At 34.1% G+C, this 21,062-nt stretch overlaps 1 protein-coding gene across 1 annotated transcript in view; it reads right to left on the reverse strand.

Annotated features, from left to right (window-relative positions):
• EcR (ecdysone receptor) overlaps positions 1 to 21,062 on the reverse strand; it is a 185,297-nt gene that overhangs the window by 142,328 nt on the left and 21,907 nt on the right. The window contains exon 3 of the mRNA XM_013325070.1: positions 15,266 to 15,324. The gene's annotated coding sequence lies outside the window, so the exon portion shown is untranslated. The remainder of the gene's footprint in view (positions 1 to 15,265; positions 15,325 to 21,062) is intronic.

The raw sequence follows: 21,062 nt of genomic DNA on the forward strand, positions 1-21,062 counted from the left end.
AGCGATGTTGGAATCGTGTAACGACTACATTCGCTCTTTAATTATTCAAACGTCTTCTAGGCTCTGGAGTCACGAAAATATATTTGACCTTTTACATGACAGAAACGGGAAGGAAATCATAATTGAGAAGAATAGACAACTTAATGCATTAAGTCGAAAATAAAACATTTCTTTACATTGATTTTACAAAAGCAGAATGAAGGACTAAGAAAAAAATAAATTGAACACAGTTTACATTTTTAAATGAACAATCGCTTCCCAAGAAAATTTTATTGTTAAAAAGGATTATTGTAAAATCATATTTCACGGTATTCTTTTGCTCGAAGCTGGTTATTACGCTATAAAAGTTCTTCAGAGAGCTAATAATGAATCGAGTCATAAAGCAAGTAATATTGAAAGTGCAAGCAGTCTACGAAATTCATTCCTTCCACTTGCGACTGGGCCACTGTGCACGCACGATGCCACGACTATAATGTCTTTAATAACGACACGCTAGGAAAACAAACTTCGACTTTAGCGTTAAGAAAATGAGGTTTATTGTATGGTTGGTGACAACCTACGAGCTATTGACTCGGTATCTCGTGACCACTATTTATAGAAGGACTAGTAGCAAAACCTGTGGAGCAGGATAGTGGACATAATGAGAGGCGAACTTGGATTATTGCCACAAGTGGCCGGCGAGCGACGTCGTACCACACTTATCTGGTTACCTGAAGGGAACAACACAAAGACACATATTTTTAAAATTTTATTTTTGTGTTTTCAACTCTAATTTATATCCATCAAATGCACTCTTTTATCTGAAGTATAATTTTGTCAGATGTGATTCAATGACATTGTTGTTTTTCAGAATGTACGTCATATTTATGCGATTGTAATTTTTTTTATGATGTACTCATTTATAAATTGTTTTTTTTTTAACATGACATTGACTGCGTGACATTTATTACATTGTATATCAAAATGTTTTGTTTTTGACTTGTTTCAGGCCAAAAGCACTACTAAACAAACGCTTTTCGAGTGCAATACTAAATTGTATGACATTTTGCGAGCTAACCATGGCTTTCTGAGACCAAAATCTGAGTTTAAAACATATGGTTACCTCAGTTTTGTCAAAGATAACAACTGAGTTAATGATATGTTATATACAGAGATTTTAGTCTCAAAAACCAACAGTTTTTGTATAATATAAAAATTGCATCACGTCTTAATTAATAATGTTTTCTACAATCAAGTTAACATGGGTGTATTCTTGTCATTTTTATAAGTTGCTGTGTTTTATCTTCAGTTCTGTTGACCTCGAATACAATACCGGGCGCTTCCCTAATGGTTTTCTACGAAAACTATTTACTATGATGTACCGTTATTTGACCTCTAGGAACACGTAGGATTATCTATAGACTTGTGAAACGATTTTTTTGTATAAGATCTCTTGAATTAATATTATTACTTGCTGTCACCCGCGACTCCGTCCACGCGGAATTAAAAAATTAGTGGCCTATATGTTCTAAATGTATGACAAAATTCATCGAGATCCGTTGAGCTGTACTAGAGATACTTTCAAACAAACATTCATCCGTCCATTTATCTATACATTCGCGTTTAAAATATTAGTAAGATTGGAAATAAGGCGACCTGAATTTTACATTTACAAAATTAAAAGTTCGTAATACTATAAAATTATTTTCAACGATAAATTAACTAATGCTATTCTTGTATAAAAAGAAGAGGAAAAAGCTATAGAATTTAATGCATTAAATATTATCCTGTAATGAGGACTATCCAAGTTTTAATTTAGACGCAAATAACCATTAGTTTACTGCCTCATTTCTCGGCTCGGATCTGTAAAATAATCTTGAAGCTCCAAGAGTAAATTTTATTAGGTACCCTCAGAGGTCTTCTTTGCGTCTTAAAACTGAGCCGCTGATTGCATGTCCTAAGTGCCAATAAAAGTGCAATCACTACAGGATAAACACAGTCTAGTTTATAACCGATAATTTCCAGTGAAATTTATTTTACCTAACTGACGTTCCATTAGTAGTAAATTAAAAGAGGACGATTGCGAAAATGGACCAGTCCAAGTTACGTATGGAAATAATTTATGTGTGTATAACAGATAAGATATAAACAGCACGAGTTTTGCTTGACTTATTTACTTTTAAAATAAAATATTTTTGTATTAATTAGGAACGACTTGATTTACGTAAAATCGTCCGGTGACGGCATCGTCTAGTTTCAGACCCATCGGGGATCCATCACATTTTCGGACACATCTATAATGTAAATTATATATCATTAAAAGTGATTATAAAAAATTAAAACACACAATTTCATAAAGGTTAGGACGTATTTTCATTTTTTTATAGGATACGGGGGCAAACGAGCAAGGAATCGCCTAAAATTATTTGATCCGACGCCCATGGACATCCGCAAAGCCAGAGGAACCGCAGATGCATTGCCGGCCTTTAAGAAAGGTGTACGCTCTTTTCTTGAAGGCCCCTGAGTCGTTTATTTACTAAAACCTGGTACTAAGTCCTGTAAAAAAACTAACCTTGGGTTTCTGAGTACATAATCTCCGTTTAAAGCATATTGTTATCTCTGTGTTGTCAAAGATAATGGCAGGGACGACGATATGTTTTATACAAACATTTTGGTGTCAGAAACCCACGGTTAGTCATAATTACGAAAGAAGGTGTAATATTAGTGCACTTAGTACGTTTTCTGTATACTACCAGCATTGAAAAGCTTATTTTAAACAATGAAATAATTTGTTATGGTCAGTTTGAAAGAGCCACGCGACCTTAACTGACCTGCAACAATGCATGGACCTAGTTTCGTTTCGGCGAATCGATACAACAACATTACCATATGGCTGTGTGTACTCGAGGTGAGTTGTAGTCGAGTAAGCGATGAATAAAAGAATAGCCTTTAAGTTATTGTTCTTCTCTAACCCTTATATTAATTTTATTTTCACAATATTTCTTAATTGCATTTAAAGCAGCTGATATTTTTATAAGTTTTATAATGAATAAGTAGAAAAAAAAGACACAAAAAACAATTTTTATTTGTTAATACAATAGCCGAGGTAGCAAAAGCAATTTGTTATGCTACTTTAAATTTTTTAAATAGTTAAAAAAATATATTTATGTTAATCAAATGTTATCACACCGAAAGTCAATCTGGTAGACATGACAGCGAAGGTTGAATAATCAACGTTAATGTCGGTATAATATTTCAGAGGAGAGAAACCGGAACGACGTGTGATCTATGTCCGAGCGAGGCCGTGCGCACGCGTCGCTATCCAAGGCTACACTAACGTTGATCTATATGATAATTCATGATCATTTTAAATATAAATAATATAAATGCAAAAGCATGCAAATACGAAGTGAACAATTCTAGGCTCCGAATATCATTTTGTCCCATTCGGCGTCGAGACCCTTGCTCCGTGGGATGGTTAGCGCTTTAAGATTTTTTAAGGACATATCAATTAATCGACATCACACGGAACCAAAGAGCTGGCAGCTACCTCGCTAATATTTTATTTTATATCATAGATTTAAGACTATTCGTTAGATTCTTTGTTAGTTTATTGTTAAAAATTGCATTAGTTGTAGTAATAAATAATTCTTAGTAACAATAATATAAATTCATTAATGTTTATATATATTTTACTTTTCCACGGAAAGTTTGGATGAATATGTTTTTGTTTTTTTTAAGTAATTGATTTATTTTATCCCTAACTTCGGGTAGGATCCGAGCCTCTCAGTGGAGACATATAGTGAGCTGACGATGATGATTTGGTTGATTTATTTTACAGATTTACTAGTGGTTGACGCCAGCGATAACTAAAACTGTTGCACAAATGGCCTGGCTCGTCGTGTGTAATACCCCGACCATACAGAAGACAACCGTGAATTGGAAGTCATTCTGCGTTTTGTCTGCTATTTCGGCCAATATATGTGGCCGATTGCTCGATTGCCGTTGATTATGAATATTAGATTTTAATATAAATAAGTAACAGATCTGTAATATTTAAATTATAACACTTCGTAGCCATAAAATAAATCTATGGTTCATTTAAATTGACACATAGATATGTTCACTTTTAGTCATGTTGAGAAATTCGTATGAATAAAGTCTAATCTCGCTGTAATCTGTTACAGGCCTATCCCTTTAGTTTAATGGCAAAATGTTTATAACTCACATAATTATCTTGGCCTTAATGGATGTTTTAAGGTCCTGCGAAGAGTGTGTAATTAACATGTATCTTCGGACTGCGTTAGGACGGAGTCAAAGATCTTTTATGGTTTCATTCTTATAACAATTACATGCAACATGTAATCCAATTCATACTAACATTCCTATGACGATATAGACATCTTGTTCTTGTAACTTAACATTGTTGTATTCCGCAGTAGTGAAATACATCGTGCAAAAAACTCACGCTTACTCTCTGTCAGGGATGTCAATTGCAACTACAAATTCACTATGATGATTTTATTAATGTTCAATTTCAGTCGGTTTAACCAACGGTGGAACCAGCCTTAACTTTACATCAATTTGACAAAATTCATACTTCAATTTTTGGTTGGTAATTTAAAATTAAAAGATGTAAAATTTGGGTGCAGGCGGTGCAGCAAGCAGGGACGCTGCGGGCGCGGCAATTGCGACATCCGACGCGCCGTCTGTCGTGTCAATTTGCGCCTGCGCACGCCGCTGCACCCGGCCTGAGAAAATAGCAACTGACCCTCGGAGTCACACTCAATGACATCACCTTATTGTCGTCTTTGACCGCCCGTAGGCGTAAGTTTATGTCCTCGTTGCGTGGAATTGTAACGGAGGCAATTATTGATTTTTGAAGGAAGGCAAGTTAAGAGCAATAAAAGCTATTCACTATTTCAGCCGATATAACACCTGTATTTATGACGAACTATATATTTTGAATTTCGCGGTTCTGCTTACGCGGTTTAATGTAGGTAGCTCGACTCATTTTTATTCTACCGGCACAAGTGGGTAGATAAAAAAATCCCTGACCGCTACGTTCGGGCGAGGGGCCTGCGGGGATGTGCGGGGAAGACAGTGAGTCAGCACAGTTGAGAATTAGTATCGTGAGTAGACGGAAGTTGCACGGAAAGAGTTACACATCGGACGTTTCAGTTTCCTAGCGTACAGGGTCGCTTAAGTTTACGGTTTCGCTTACGGGATGCAGTGCATCGGGTGCATCATGAGACCACCTAAAGACTATTTGACTGTGACAATTGATCCGGCTGACGACAGAGTGACCAGGATACTGCAGGCCGTGAAGGTGACATCGATTTGGTAAGTACCACTTCATCTGTTTACAATATAACGTTTGAAAATTTCTTCTAAAAAGCATAAAGTTAAGATATTTCTTTAACTGCGCTCGCATTCATAACAGAACTAGCTTTGCGTGGGTCCAAGAGCTTAAGAGTAAACGTGAAAGCGCTTCACCTAATGTCCGTCGTTAAAGTACAATTTCGTTAGGAGTAATGCGTGACGGAGCGCTATAATTTCGAAGTCAATTAAGTGAAACATTTCGAATAGAATTAAAGCAAGCAAGGCCGGCCATCGACCCCGACACCCCATAAGGGCCACCATCATTAGCTTCGCTTCGGCGACGTGAATTATGTACGAGCCCGCGGTATAATTGATGTCAACTCCCGACATTGAGGCATTAGCTCATACATCGGTACGGCATCGTTATCGGTCATCGAGTACGTGCATTTATATTTTTAAATTTCGAATTTTATGTCCCTAACTCGATAACGTGACGAGGAATTATAAACACTAATGACGTAAGACCGTTCAGTATGGAAACGTTCACAAGTGTGTTTAAGTATTAAACTAAAACACGATAAACAAAAAGTTTGATTCATTTTATACAGCGTACAGTTTAGTACTAGTAGTTGGTAGTAGTGATTTAAAGTTACAAATGGTAAAAATTTATAGAGTTTAATAGAGCATAATCGTTATTTTGCTAAGTAGTTGACATACAGGTAGTAGTGAATAATTAGAAATATAGTGTCGATTAAAACAATCTATCATCAACTCACTATACGCCTGAGAGGCTCGAAGCCTAACTAAGTCAGGGGTGACTAGGACATACACCATGTTGGCCCAATGCGCGTTGACTTCACACATATTTGTGACTTTCTTCGCAAATATTTGCAAGACGCATCACGATGTTTTCCTTCACCGTAAGACTGTCGGATAAATGTACATATGTGAATCAGAAATCGAGAATCACACTGGTACACTACGCTATTCGAACCCAGGATCTGCAGATTACAAGTCAAGTGCTTAACTCTTAAGCCACTGACGCGCTCTAATTGAGACAATTAGTACAATCGTATTCAACGCAGGTTAGTACTAAAGCAGTCATAGAAAAAAACGATGTAAGTACAGGACGTAACAATATAGTGACGTGGAGCAGATGAATGCTATTACGTCTGTCGGTCGCTGAGACATGTCGCTTGAATGAAAAACAATCTCCTCGCAACACTTCCGGCCGACGCGGACGAAGCGAGCGCAGACCTACTCTACGCTAGGACACGTGTTTCGCATCTCAAAGTGATGCACATTTCTTATGTCATTTGATCACACATACGATGTACTAGTTGTAGTTAAAATTGCAATTCTTGCTTTTAAGTTGGTAACATTCCTTGATTATTTGTATCTGACGAAAGATAAAGCCACATTGTAGAAATGAGACCCGACTGTGTACACTAAGAAAAAAGTTGTGGAATGGTCTGTCCTCGGCAGTATTTCCAAACCGCTACGACATAGGGTCCTTCAAGAAGCGAGCTTATCACCACCTGAAAGGCCGGCAACGCATCTGCGGTACCTCTGGTATTGCTGATGTCCATGGGCGTTGTTGAACACCTCTGTGTTCCCGCTGCTCGTTTGTCCCCTTCTGTTATAAAAAAAAGTGCAGAATTTCTCGTAAACGTCGAGTAAATAGGCATATACAACTAAGGGTATGAATTGTAGAATAAGTATTCACTAGGTAAATTAATTTAAAATATTAATTTATGGGAATATTCAAATGCCTGGTTGTTTAATCGTCATGAAATTGTACTGTTAATTAATTTGCTTTTGATTGATGATATTTGTGTCTTTTCCATTCCATTTAATTTTTGTTCAAAGCTTTTGTTTAGATGACACTCGACTCATTAATTATTTGAAAGCTGGTGAGAGAAATGAGTTTTTGTGCAGTATTTAATAATTTATAACGGTATTAATATTGTATGATTTTCTTGAAATGCTTTTAATATTAAAATCATTCGAAGGTGAATTTATTAAAACGATATAAAAGAGTGGATAATAGTTCTTATCGAAACGGTCACAAAAAAAAGGTATCATAATATGGATATGACTAAAAAGTGCCAATACAATTGAATAAGACTATATTTAATGTACAGATCAGATTGTATATTATAAGTAAGTATTTTACTTAGATATGTGTTTAATATCTCATCAATATTCGCGGTGTCAACTGTCAGATTAATCAGACACTTCCCGCATATCCTCTCAAACATGACTATGCCCTCACAACGCGCAGGTGTAGACCCATTGAGACGCGTTAATAATGCTCTAGCACTATTCAATTATTATTTTAATACGTGATAAAAATAGCGTACGATAACTTAAAATAGAAGTACTCGTTCAAGTAGATAAATAATTACAAAAGGTCTTTTCTTACTAATATTATAAATGCGAATGTTTGGATGGCTGGATGGATAGATGGATGTTTGTTAAAAGTAGAACATAGTCTGGAAGAACTAAGATGTGAAGTCATATTGTCATATGTACATATTGTCGTAAACTAAGTACTAAAGTAAGACAAAAAATGATAGAAATTCTAAAAACTTATCGGGAATGGAGACAAGTACTAGCGCTATTATTAAATCATTTATCGACCAAGTTGTTTGTTTACAAAGTACATACTCCGCAAAAATACGCAGTAATATTGCGAATATTGAAATTGCACAGTAAATTGGAAATAAAAAACACGATTTCACAGTCTCAATTTTATTATAAAACACAATGGAATTTCACCGAGCCGCGCAATGTTCGCAAGATTGCCGCTTCCCCGTCAGTCAATGTACCTTCGAGTAATAAAATCCTTGTGAGTGCCCGACCATGTGCTATTCTGCATCCTTTTGAATATGTTTAGAGACCACTTAGACTCTGCTTTATAATAATGTACTTTATACATCGTAGTTTATTATTTATTGGAGATATTGGTTAACTTAAAACTGCACTTTCTTCTAAGTACACGCGATAAAATAATTTTAGTCAAAAAGTCAAGTAGAAGGAAAAAGATATCGTAGTTATCACAGATCTTGTAGACTGTAATATTTTTTCTGGAGAACATCACAAAGTATTTATTCTCCGAGAGTCAACAAACAAGTTCGTTATGGCAACCATATCCTATATTTGATAAATCGAATCATTTTACTAATATTATAAATGCGAAGATAGGCATAGATGTATCACATAGTTTGGAAGAACACAGGCTATTAATTAAGTTCTTTTAATCCCGCGCGCAGGGAACCGCGGGCGATATAACTCCAATCACAACTACAATTCCGTCAATCGGGTTCTCTTTTTATTTCAATAATGACATAAACATAAACAAATGTTTACCTTATAAATGATACAAGAGAGTGGAACACGACGACATAGCTAATTCAGTCGTGTTAAAAGCTCCTTACGTGACGCACATAGTGAAACGTTTCGCAGTGTCGCAAATTGTAAGCGTTCCCGGCCACTCGTCCGCAACACATAAGTCTTTTTGCGTCGCATTTTGTATTTATAGCCTATTTGCAGTATAAAACACTTGAATGGCGACAGAACTAAGTATCGTATAACACGACTGGGCTTTTTAATTCATTGTCGACTGTAATTAATTGTTAATGTTTTAGTGTTTGTGATGGAATGTTCGAGAAGACGTGAAGATCGTCTTTATAGTGGATATTAATTTTCAAGATCGTAAAAGCTATCAAAGTGGTAGAGCCCGCTTTAACATCGGAATCGCTTTAAAATCGAATCGGCCCGGCTCCCCCGGTAAAATACCACGACCACACAGAAGACAGGGATGAGAGGATGCATGGAAGGGGAAAATATTTTCTTTCTGTGCATCCCCTCCTGCGTCGATTAAAAGTAGGCAACGCATATGTAGTTGCGTGTGTCTATGGGCAACGGTCACTTCGCTATTCAGCGATTTCAGGTGGCCGTTCGCTCGTTTGCCTCCTTATGATATAAAAAAAACTGATTCTTAAATAAAGTAAGATTAAATGCGTTAAATGTTTGTTTGTTTTTTTAGTTATGCGCGGACGAAGTCGTGAGCGACATCCAGTACCTCATTACGTAGAACTTGTTGGAGAATCTTAAGTGATCTCAAAATACATGTCCTAGCTAATTTTCGAATCACAAATATATTTTTCAAATTCACATAAAACAAAACTTTAACGCTTCACACCAAGTAAACCCTTTGGCTCTTTCAATAAAAAACAAAATCTAAATTGATGACGTCCTAACCAACTACAAGCAGATTATGTTTACCCTTTCAATTGACAGTTGAACGAGCAATGTAAACATTGATTTACATTGATTGTCACGCTAATGCAAAAAAATTGTTTGCCTCGTGTAACTTATTTGAATGCATACGCCGCCGCCGCGCACAGTCTGATGGAATGTGACAGTAATGGCCTGTTAAATTTACTTATGTACCCGCAAACTGACAATATAAGTTTTCCAGTTTTTGTTTCGAGAAATGTTTGATGCACAGATTATTGCAGATTTTCACGCAAGATAGAATTTTTCATAGTTCCTTTTGCTTTGATAAGTCTGAGTCTGTTTGTAATAACAATTGGAGAATAACACCGTACTTACAATAAAAAAAGGTGCAAAAATTGAGTGTACTGTAGAACAGTGGAACTAAATTTATCAACATGAGTATTCTATTTATCTAAAATATAGACTTAATTTCTTTATAAATAACATCATCATCGCCATTGGATTGTATTTGGCAAATGTAAATGAATATTTGGCGATGACAAAATGTTCATTAAACAGAAGTAACGCGCGTCGCCGGCGGTTTGGGTGCACCGCCATTTGTTACCGCGGCTAGAACGTATATCACAATGAAAATGTGCAAGAAAACTAATGGCTCATTATGTTAATTAAATTGGAATTTTGATTAAATTATTACTGGGATATATTTTTATTTACATATAGGAAATATGAGATTTATTTTAGCCGTATTACGGTTTGTATTCGTATAAAAATTTTGAAAGATAAAATAAAAATACGAACATAAAAGCGTGTTTCAATAAGGGTTTCTTTACTCTATTATTTTTGAGTAATTATTTTCTCTTTAAAATCTATAGTTGTATAATATCGTGTTTATTGTTATTTTCATGCAAAATTCCTTAATAAAATAAAAAAATCATGAAAACATTGTACCTATATAAATTAAGCTTTGGAATTCAATTAGAAAAACAAAATAAGCACTTCGAAGCTTCAAATAAATTTCAATTATGGGTAATAATCGATTTCGTTGAGACCGTAAATTAGTTCCGACCCGAGTATTGAAAAGTCCGTGGAGTTCAGTGTCAACACAAAATCAGCGCTTGATACAGAGAGCCGACACAATCGGCACGGTGCGGCGCGGTGCGGGCCGCCTCATTTTCAAGAGGTCATTGTTCGAGGGGTGACGTCACCGGTGACCTTGACGCCTCCGCTACGAGTACCCTCCCAAACGCCACCCGAAACGCACGCGTGAAAATGTCCCCGTCTGATGCGCAAATTGACTAACGCGCCTGTATTTGACAATGACATGTCGAAATCTAATTTGACGTTCGGAAAACTACTTTTTTTTTAGATCCAATGCACTTTTGCTGTCGTGTTTTATTTAATGGTTTGAAGAGTTATCAAGTTACGATTTTAGAGGATCGAATCGATTAAATTAAAATATTTTATTACCTTATTACCTCCACAGTTTGAGTCTTTTTATTATTATTTTTAAGGGTAACGTACGAGCACACATACCCGATGACAAGATATCGATATCTTATCTTTTACCGAGGTTCAGGTTGAGGATCCAAATATACTAAATTTGTATCATCTCGATGTTTAAGAGTGTTTTATTTTTCCAACCTTTGGTTGACATTAAAAAATTCTATCCTGTTTAATTTCGACCATGAGATTTTTTAATGTTTTAAATGATTAAATTATCTTAATATTGTAACTGAATCGAGAAGTTGACATGTGAAAAAGTAGTAGCCTATGTGTTTCCATACTATGTTCTATATGTATGCCAAATTTCATCGAGATTCATTCAGCTGTTCTGGAGATAGCTTCAAACAAACCTATATCCATCTAAACATTCGTATTTATAATACTAGTAAGATTTTTAAATTTCAAAACAATGCATACATTTTGTTTGACCAACCTAACCTGTATTCCGAATTCATTTTCGTACAAAAATCTACCAAAAAATCTGGGTTGCTTCCCAGATATAGTTAAAGATAATATTAATATATGTGTTTCTATAATCCAAGCTCTTTTAACACATAGTTAACAGACGTGATATAATAATTAAGACGAATCTGTTCCTAGAACTTTTTGCCATTTGTGATATTAACATCTAGCCTCTTTCGCGTCGCGCACTCGAGCCAGATTACAATTAAGATTGAGTACTTTATTATCATAATAGCGTTAATTATGTTTTCATTTTAGCGAGCAAGTTTCTTTTAAGCTATTTAATAAATCATAGACGTGTTAGAATTCTCAGACAAGAATTTATTCTTATTAATCTTGAAACGTCGTTTAATAAAGTAAAAAAATGCTTGGTATTAATTTTAAAGTCTAATAAAACGGCTAACTTTGTAGTTAATAATTTTGATTGCCAAAAAGCTACTTACTGTTGTTACCTTTTATTTTCTTACTTAGAATTTTTTTACAAGTGCGAAAAATGTTACCGTGCCTTAAACAATAGACGTATGTTAGAGCTTATGAATCTGATAGTTAATTTCGTCTGTCGTGACACTTGTAGACAAATAATGTTGTTGCCTTATTCAAAGAGAATTTGAGGGATGACGTTAACTGTCAAATGTCACTACCAGACAAAAACAGTTATGGTTTACTTTGCTTCGATTTCTTAGTATTTTTCCTCAACACAAATGTATGAGTAAACTGCGAAGCCTGCAGAGTTATTTTCATATGATTAGTTTGCAATTAGGCAAGTAAAGTGCGAGAGAATCGACCCGCTGACATTCGGTGCCCTTGCGCGTCCCCGCTAACTAGGGTTGCCACATACACAAATTTGTAAAATGTGCATACCTATTAAAAGCGATACTAAATTTAAAGTAACAGATCCACACATATAACTTATTTTAAACGCAATGTAAGTAAAAAAAAATATTCATTATAAAAAGGAAAAATTATTTCAATGTTGGAAATTCTTTCAATGTATTCTGGGTAACAAGGAATAAATATGAGACATTATTTACTTCTAATTGTGAGTTTTAGTTTTCTTGAATTTAATCTGTATCTTTAATTTTTAAATCGTTACAGATTTTTTTTCATAAACGTACAGACTTAAACAGTATCGTCAACCCTATCGCATTATAGTGTATAAAAATCTGGCTGCGAAACGTTTGCAATATTTTTTTATTTTTAATATTTAAGAAACAAAACCACATGAACTAAACAGAAACCGAATGTACGTATAATTTGATAATTGCATCTCTGTCATTATCTTTGACAAAACAGAGATAACAATGTTTTAAATTATGGTCTCGGAAATCCACGAATAATAAACAGTTCAACAATAACAGTTCTGCGTAGTGACTTTTCCTGATACATGGAAAGTACGGTTAGTCTTGAGAATACCCAAATTTTTAGTCACGCCAAAGTCGTAAATTACAGCTTTTAAATATTCCCACCAATCAAAACATAGTTTAGTTCTTCTTTAATTTTTTCAAAAATAATCGTAACTTGCTTTTGTTTCTACTTGTTCTATTTTATTATTGTTCTACTGTTACTTTAGTAGTTGTTTTAAAAATGAATCGAGATAATATAATAAACTCTGCAACAAATAAATATTGTCCAAAATAATATTCAAGTTCTTAGTTTAAAATAAAAATGCAAATTTTTCATATAAACATTAATATGATATTTTAATAACTCCATCATGAAATCGTGATCATTTAGAGTAAATGAAAATAATAATGTTCCAACATTTTGTAAAAAAAGTTTTTTTTAAAATATTTAATGTAATTAATACTAAAGCAAAAAGGTAGATATTGAAGAAAAAGTATTTAATATCTCGAGAAAAAGAAAACTATTAATTTTTTATACCTTATTTATAATACGTTAAATCGACATTAAAATGTTTTTAAAAACTTTTTACTGCACTGTGTCTAGTCTAGACTAATAAGTGGAAGTCAATACATCAAATGTTTTCGAATCATTATTGAATTAAAGAATCCTAAACTCAAAATGCGTATGTCATTGACTTTATGACTGGTGCTGCTGTATAGCATTTTTTTTTATTTTTATTAGTAACACATTGATCTGGGTTGAACAAATATGTGCCATTGTTTTTGGTGCAGTATTGCCAGTCTGATTTTTAATATCGCATAGTGATTATTTAAAAATTGCCTATTTCTTTTTTAATTCTACTTTTTATAGTTTAGTAACAATAAATATATATTTTTGGGAAAAAAAAACTTGTTTCCATTTATTTTCCCAAAAAGAAGTATTTTCTGAAGTAACGTATTATTCACCCGTATCTTAGGGTAGGCTCCGAGCCCCTCGGTGGGGACGTATAGTGAGCTGATGATGATGATGATGAACGTATTATTAAATACCAATTATAATATTACTTTTTTATAAAAATACTCTAACTTATCAGTCGATTGAATAAAAGAAACTGGTTTTCTCATTAACATAATTAGGCCTGTCTTGAAACTCTCCCTATATGGTAAAACCTCATAAAAATAAATTAAGTTTCAAGGTTATAAATTGAATGAATTATAAAAAAAAACATTAGGTATACAGACATAGACATAATACTTAGGTGAATATGTTTCATAGACTTTTAAATTTGTTTTTTATACGTTGTCTTTTTATAAAGTTTATCAAATATTAAGACTACTAATTTTAAACACTGTCTTCTGTAGACGAGATTTCCAGAGTGGTGTGGTTATTAAGGGATTCCCTTAATGTAGATTAAGTAAGACAGATATTTACTGACTGTTTACCATTCAAAGAATTTTGAAAGTAATATAATTCGTATTTATATTAAAACTTATGAATATACTAGCGGACCATACAGACGTTGTCCTGTCTACACGTCTTCAATTTGAATAAATTAATATGAAGTTAATATTTGATGAAAATTGTGAATCTAAACCATTCCCAGATCCCCTTGAACACGCACAAAAATTTTCATCAAAATCGGTCCAGTCGTTTGAGAGAAGTTCAGTGACATACACACTCACAGAAGAATTATATATATAAAGATTATAACCTATAATCATGTAACATCATATTCTGTGATGTGTTACATCCTTACATGGTATATTATCTGTGAAAAGCGCAATGCACCGTCCATCGGGTATAAACAGAATCCTATTAAAAACGGACGTTCGCAAGTTAATCCTTCTTTACCTAATAGCTTTAAGAAGCCTGAACGCAGGCAATGTATTTATAATACGGGAAAAGTAATAGATCATCTCTTTCTGCATGGTCCTAATGATACGGTTTTTTTAACATAAACAACTCTATCTTTTAGCAAAAAAGGGTACCAGTACATATATTATAGATTAACGTGCACCATAAAACGTTTCGTCGTTAGCGTACCATCTTTCGAACAAATCATCAGGTAGAAGGATTATGTTCAAGCGTTAATTTATCTTGCTAATATTATAATTGCGAGTATTTGGATGTATGGATGGATGGATGGTTTCTTAGAAGGTATCTTCAGAATAGCTGCATAGATCTCTCTAGAACATAGCCTGGAAGAACTCATAGGCTACTAATTACGTTTTTTTTTAAATCGCGCGGATAGAGTATCCGTCAATTAAAGTATTTATCGTTAATAAAAATAAATTCTTTAAATAATTGTTACAAAACTGAAGTCATTATATTGCAATGAAATATAATTACCTCTGTATAAAACATAAAGTGGTTGTTGAATGTTTATAAAGTAAAAAAAAAGATTACTGACCGTTTATCAAGGTGAATCCGTCGGAAGCTGTTGTTGCGATCGTCAAAATAACACTATACCTGAAACAAGCATTTGTTTTTTTAATGCAACAATCAAGGGTACCGAAAGGATGCCTCTTCGAGGGTCAATGAACCTGTCCGCACTGTTTGTTTTTTTTATTTGACTGTCGTGAGAACAATCATGTTCAGCCAGTAGTTGTCCATAAAATTAAATTAATAAATTATAATAATTTAATTATTACTGTATTGGAATTGAAAATTATTGAACCTTAATTTCTTTTCTGTAGTAAAAACATAATAATAAAATGTTATATACAAGTTTTTCGTATTTTTAGTAACGTATGAATCATTTTGAAAATGTAGTTAAACTTTTTTGGTTAGTGTTAAGTGATGATGCGTACAAAGTGACGTGAGTATATTTTTAGTGTGGAATATTCGGTAGTTTTTTTTAGTATTTTGTATTATTTTTTAGCGGAAAGTATTTTGAAAACTTTAAATACAAGACAAAGCAAGAGACAGGAATACTTGGAAATCTTTAGAGGAGGCCTTTGTCAATTGACAAGCTTTTCAATACAAACAACAAGTTGCCGATCATTTAAATACAAGTGGAATTGATTAAATTAATTTATTTTTAGTAAATAGGCATGTATAATTAATTATCATAAATTTTAAAGAAGGTGTAAAGCAATAAAGGCTATATATAAGACAAGACAATACAATGTCTCTAGTATTTGTGTTGCATATGCACCCCAAAACTTAACATTTTACTCACAATTAAACAATCGAAGTATAAAAAAACGCAAACGAGATAAGACAAAGTTATATCATCATCATCTCACTATACGTCCCCACCGAGGGGCTCGAAGCCTACACTAAGTTAAGGGTGACTAGGCCATAGTCAACCACGCTGGCCAAGTGCGGGTTGGTTGACTTCACACATATCTTTGAATTTCTTCTCAGATATGTGCAGGTTGCATCACGATGTACATGTACATATGTAAATCGAAAATCGAAAAACACATTGGTAAATGGCGGGATTCGAACCCAGGACCTGCAGATTGCAAGTCAAGTGCTTGACCACTGAGCCACCGACGCTCAGACAAAGTTATAATGGAAAAATAATTGTCGATTCGCAGTTGTAATAATATGCTAAATGCAGGAAGGTTAATTATATGTGAGAGAGGGGCGCCGCGGGCGAATCGGTAGCGACGGCAGCCATATTTGAAGCATTTTAACAACTCCAAGCATCGCTTGATTGATACGTCAATTAGTTACGATATTATATTAACAATCCGCTTATTGCTTTACCACAGAGTATACTTCGCATTGTTGTACGCTACTTTAATGGTAATCTGTAATAACGCTGTAATTAAAATTAACGTCACGCGGTAATTAATTAGGTAATTAATATTACCGAAAGTGAAATCAAATCTTTTTTTTTATTAACTTATTATTTTCAGGAGATAAATTACCTTAATAGCATTTTTAAACATGATTTATGTCTTCATTTGTGAAGCAAAGCAAAGGTAGGTTGCAATTTGTTTATTTTGTAGAAATGGTTGTGGTGACAAAACAATGTTTTTTTTTTTAAGTTTTAACTTAAATGTATTAGGTGCTTCATTCGAAAAAGGGCTTAAACGTTCATGCTTCCTTTAATCGTCGAAACTAAGGTCAACGAATACCTTTTTGCAAGGATTCAGACTTTCTTCGAAATGTCGAATAAAAGAACGTGATGTAATTGTGCATTTAAAACGTTTCATTCGACGACGATTAAAATTTTCAGTCGTGGTACGTCTTTATTGAAAGTGATTTTATATTCAGGATTATTACTTATATTGGTAAGAAAAAATTAGGAATTGCAAGAATTTATTTGAGTCAATTTTGTGGTAAAAAAAAGAAAAAAAAATTCTCTATATTTCTATATTAGATTATTTTCGTTAGTCGAAAACTTAACTATATCTTAAAGTTCCTCAAAGTTTATTTACAAAAACTAAATGATTCATAGCAAGATTAATTAAGACCATTTAACAAATTGATGTGGGCTTTTAAAGCTAGTGTATAAAAACGTTACGACCAGTGGCGTCGATCAAAATGGACTCCTACACACGCCATTGTAGGAGACCCGGTTTGTCAAGATATAGCAGAATTACCAGATCTTAATTAATCTTAGTTTCGTACAAACATATATCAGAGGGGCGAAGCGGGAATTCTGGGATTTAGTCGAACGAGGCGGTTAAACGTTACAGGGGAACGTTGTATCCAATCAAGTACTTCCATCATGCATTGTTGACTTTTCTGCATATAGCTAACAATGTCTCAAATGGTCGAGCTGGAGCTTTTTTTAATTTAGTGTCCTTAAACAGCTGCCTTAAAGAGAGTCCTGTGTGTGATGGGGAACTTTCGGGAAATTTAACTCCCATGTTCGATAAATCCCAAAATCCCCGCTTCGCCTCCCCTAACGTCCTAATATAACGGATAGTTATTGTTCATTTTCTGTAAACAAAGTAGTGATTTAAATATAATATAAAGTGATTTTTAAAAGTTATTCTTGCAATAGTAATTTATTTACATAGATTTTATTCTTATAGTCACACCTTTTTCTAGCGTGTACTTTGTAGTCATTAGCGATACTCAAACTCGCCTATGCAGGTTTCCTATCAGATTTGCACTTTATTTTATACTATTTTGCATCAATTAACCGGTTTCCTACGTGGTATTTGTTAATTATCGGTAATCACTGTAATTTTGTTCTAGTTAAAATAACTCACTAACTACTTATGCTTTATATAATACAATTTCTGTTCATTTTAATAATTTCACTAGTATTTATGGAGTTTGTTGCACGTTTCACGACCGATTGTAAACATTTACGTATTCCTCTTTATTCTTTATTATTAATTAGAATCCTTTGGCGCGAATGATGTGTTTTCGTTACCAAGTCCAGTGTCAGAATGAATAGTGAGGGATCACAAACGTCGACGTGTTGGGTCAATACACTGCCACATTTTCGGTGTTTTTTTTCTAACATTATGTAGTTTAAAAAACAATACTTTCTACTTACATGTTTTAATTTTAAAGTTACTATCAGATAAACAATTGAATCTTATTGAACTCGTAATGATACAATTTGTTAGTGTTGTTATGTTTTTCATCCGGCGTTGACCTACTGTTCTATTTACTCTGTGGCTTGTGGGCGCAGTCGGCGGATGTGCGCCGATGCGATCTGCACCGCTTGATGCCGGCGTCGGCGTCAGCGTCGGTGTTCGCTAGTGATGCGTGTTTTATTTCGAAATGCGATACATAAACGTCTCTTTGATGTTCAACGATTTTCGTCTGACATTCACTGAAAGGCAAACGCGACCCGTAAATAAGCAAGTCCGTTGTGCAAGTGACGTCATATTTTGCTGATGGAATGCGCGCGAAAGTGCAATAATTGTTATCATTCATGAAATTTACAATACTATCGATATTATTTCTTAAATAATAAGATAAAATTGTTTGTATTGTATTTTTGTTAATTCAAAAAGTAAATATGTACAAGTGAAATAAAAAAAAATTGTCTAAATAACTTTTAACATGAGTCAATTCTAGGTCTAGGCATAGAACTGTGTCCTAGGACACAGGCCTAGGAATTAATAATTCAAAGTACGCTTCGCGGGGCTGACACGGCTATAAACAGCTGATATTTACCGTCCTGGCTTTCCACTAACGCATTTCCTTTGCAGAATCGTGAGAGGTTTACACAAATGTTTTGTAATTGTTCACACATCACAACTTCAACACTACAAACTTATATTTATTATTGGGTTTATCTATCTCTTACATATACATATATTATATTTTTCTTACTTTTATTATTTCATAAAATAAGTCGCTGACATCCGCGATTCCGTTCGTGCAGAATTAAAAAAAAACTACATTAGACTATGTGTTCTTCCAGACTTTTTTCTACGTCTACATCTCAAATTTCATCGATGTCCATGGAAACGTTCTGTAGTTAGCCTTCTAACAAACATCAAACGTTCGCATTTTAGTAAGATTGACTATTTTGCGGTGCATGGTAAAAAATAATATTTCTATTTTTACTTTATGCAATTTTGCCTTAACCCTATCTTGTTTATTTACCTTTTATTTCCGTTTTTTACAAATGGAAGATACGAAACAACTAACATATAATTTTTTATTAAATGAAAAGCTTAATAAACGGCTTATCGTGTTGGAAATCCTGATCTAATAAAATTAAACACAAAGTAATAACGCTTAATGGCGTTAAAACACGTAAGACGATGTCATGCATAATAAACAAGAACAACACATAAACCAAAATAAACTAATTTGAAATTCTAATGATTCTTTAAGGAGGTCAACCACTAATCTAATAGCGTGTCATTTCCCTTTCCTTCTTGTACGTTATCAAATTTTAAGGAATATTTGTGATAAACGAAATTTGTTTCATTACTCAAAAATCAATCAAATATTTCCTTATTAAATTACTTACTCATCATATATCAAGGCGCAAAAATATTCTTTGGCAACGCATATGCAATTGCGTATGTCTATGGGCAACAGTCACTTCGCTATTTCAGCGATTTCAGGTGGCCACTCGCTCGTTTGCCACCTTATGATATAAAAAAAAATTCTACGCTCTCGATTAACATGCAATCAATTTACTTCTCTAATTCCAAATGCACTATGCCTATTATTGCATAACAAAATAATGTTATAAACAACGATTGTTTAATTAATCTCGGTCCATTATCCGAAAGGAAAATTATTTACGATGCGATAACCATAAAAATAGATTGGACTTGCTTTCAGAAAGTGGAGCATAAAAGATAGTTTCTTGGAGCACTTTTATCAACGCTCGGATGAATAGCTAGAGGCGATCGCACCGTCTTATCCTACTCCCTTACGTACTAGTACTTTCTAGGTAGATACAGGGCATGATCGCTCGAGGGGTTACTATGCAACTAACGGCCATGACCCGACGATGCACCACAAGCTTTAACGACTTACGATTTGAAGGTAACGCCTTGATCGTTTCGACGATTGAACGGTTTTGCTTCTTACAAATGCAATAAAAAGTATATGCAGCTATTCTAGATTTTATCTACTTATATTTTTATGTGATATTTTTAAAAATACAAGAGTAAATAAGAAGAATTATAGTTTGAGTTAAGTATTATAAGTTTTTCATCTTTTTATAAACAGTGGTAGAGCCCGCATTAACATCTTCGCACGAATTGGCCCGGCTCGCCCGGTGAAATACCACGACCACACAGTAGTCGTCAAGTGGAAGCAATTCCGCTTTTCGTCAGACGAGTATGCGTCCCGGTGGTCTAATTTAGTCCTCTTTCCCTTCCCACCCTTTTACTGATAAGGAAAGGATGGGAAGTGGAAGTGGACTTTCCGGATGAGAGGATGTATGGAAAGTGAAAATATTTTCTCTCTGTGCATCCTGTCCTCCGTCGATTAGAGGTAAGCAACGCATATACAATTGAGTATGTCATGGGCAACAATCACTTCGCTATATCAGCGATTTCAGTTGGCCGCTCGCTCGTTTGCCACCTTATAATAAAAAAAATATCTTACTAAAAGTATCTTGAATATTTTAATTGATAATTAGTGTACACTTGTTAAAAATCATTTCAGATTATTACATTTAAAAATAAAATACAAACTTATTCACGCGAGCGTACCAAATCCTGCAAAAGTCAACGCATGTGGGCACTCATTAAAGAAAGCTGTCATCAATTGTCATTTGTCATATTAGCGCAATGAACGTGACATCGAGTGCA

Source organism: Papilio xuthus, unplaced genomic scaffold, assembly GCF_000836235.2.
Source record: "Papilio xuthus unplaced genomic scaffold, Pxut_1.1 DF824888.1, whole genome shotgun sequence".
In the NCBI taxonomy this organism is placed as follows: Eukaryota; Metazoa; Arthropoda; class Insecta; order Lepidoptera; family Papilionidae; genus Papilio; species Papilio xuthus.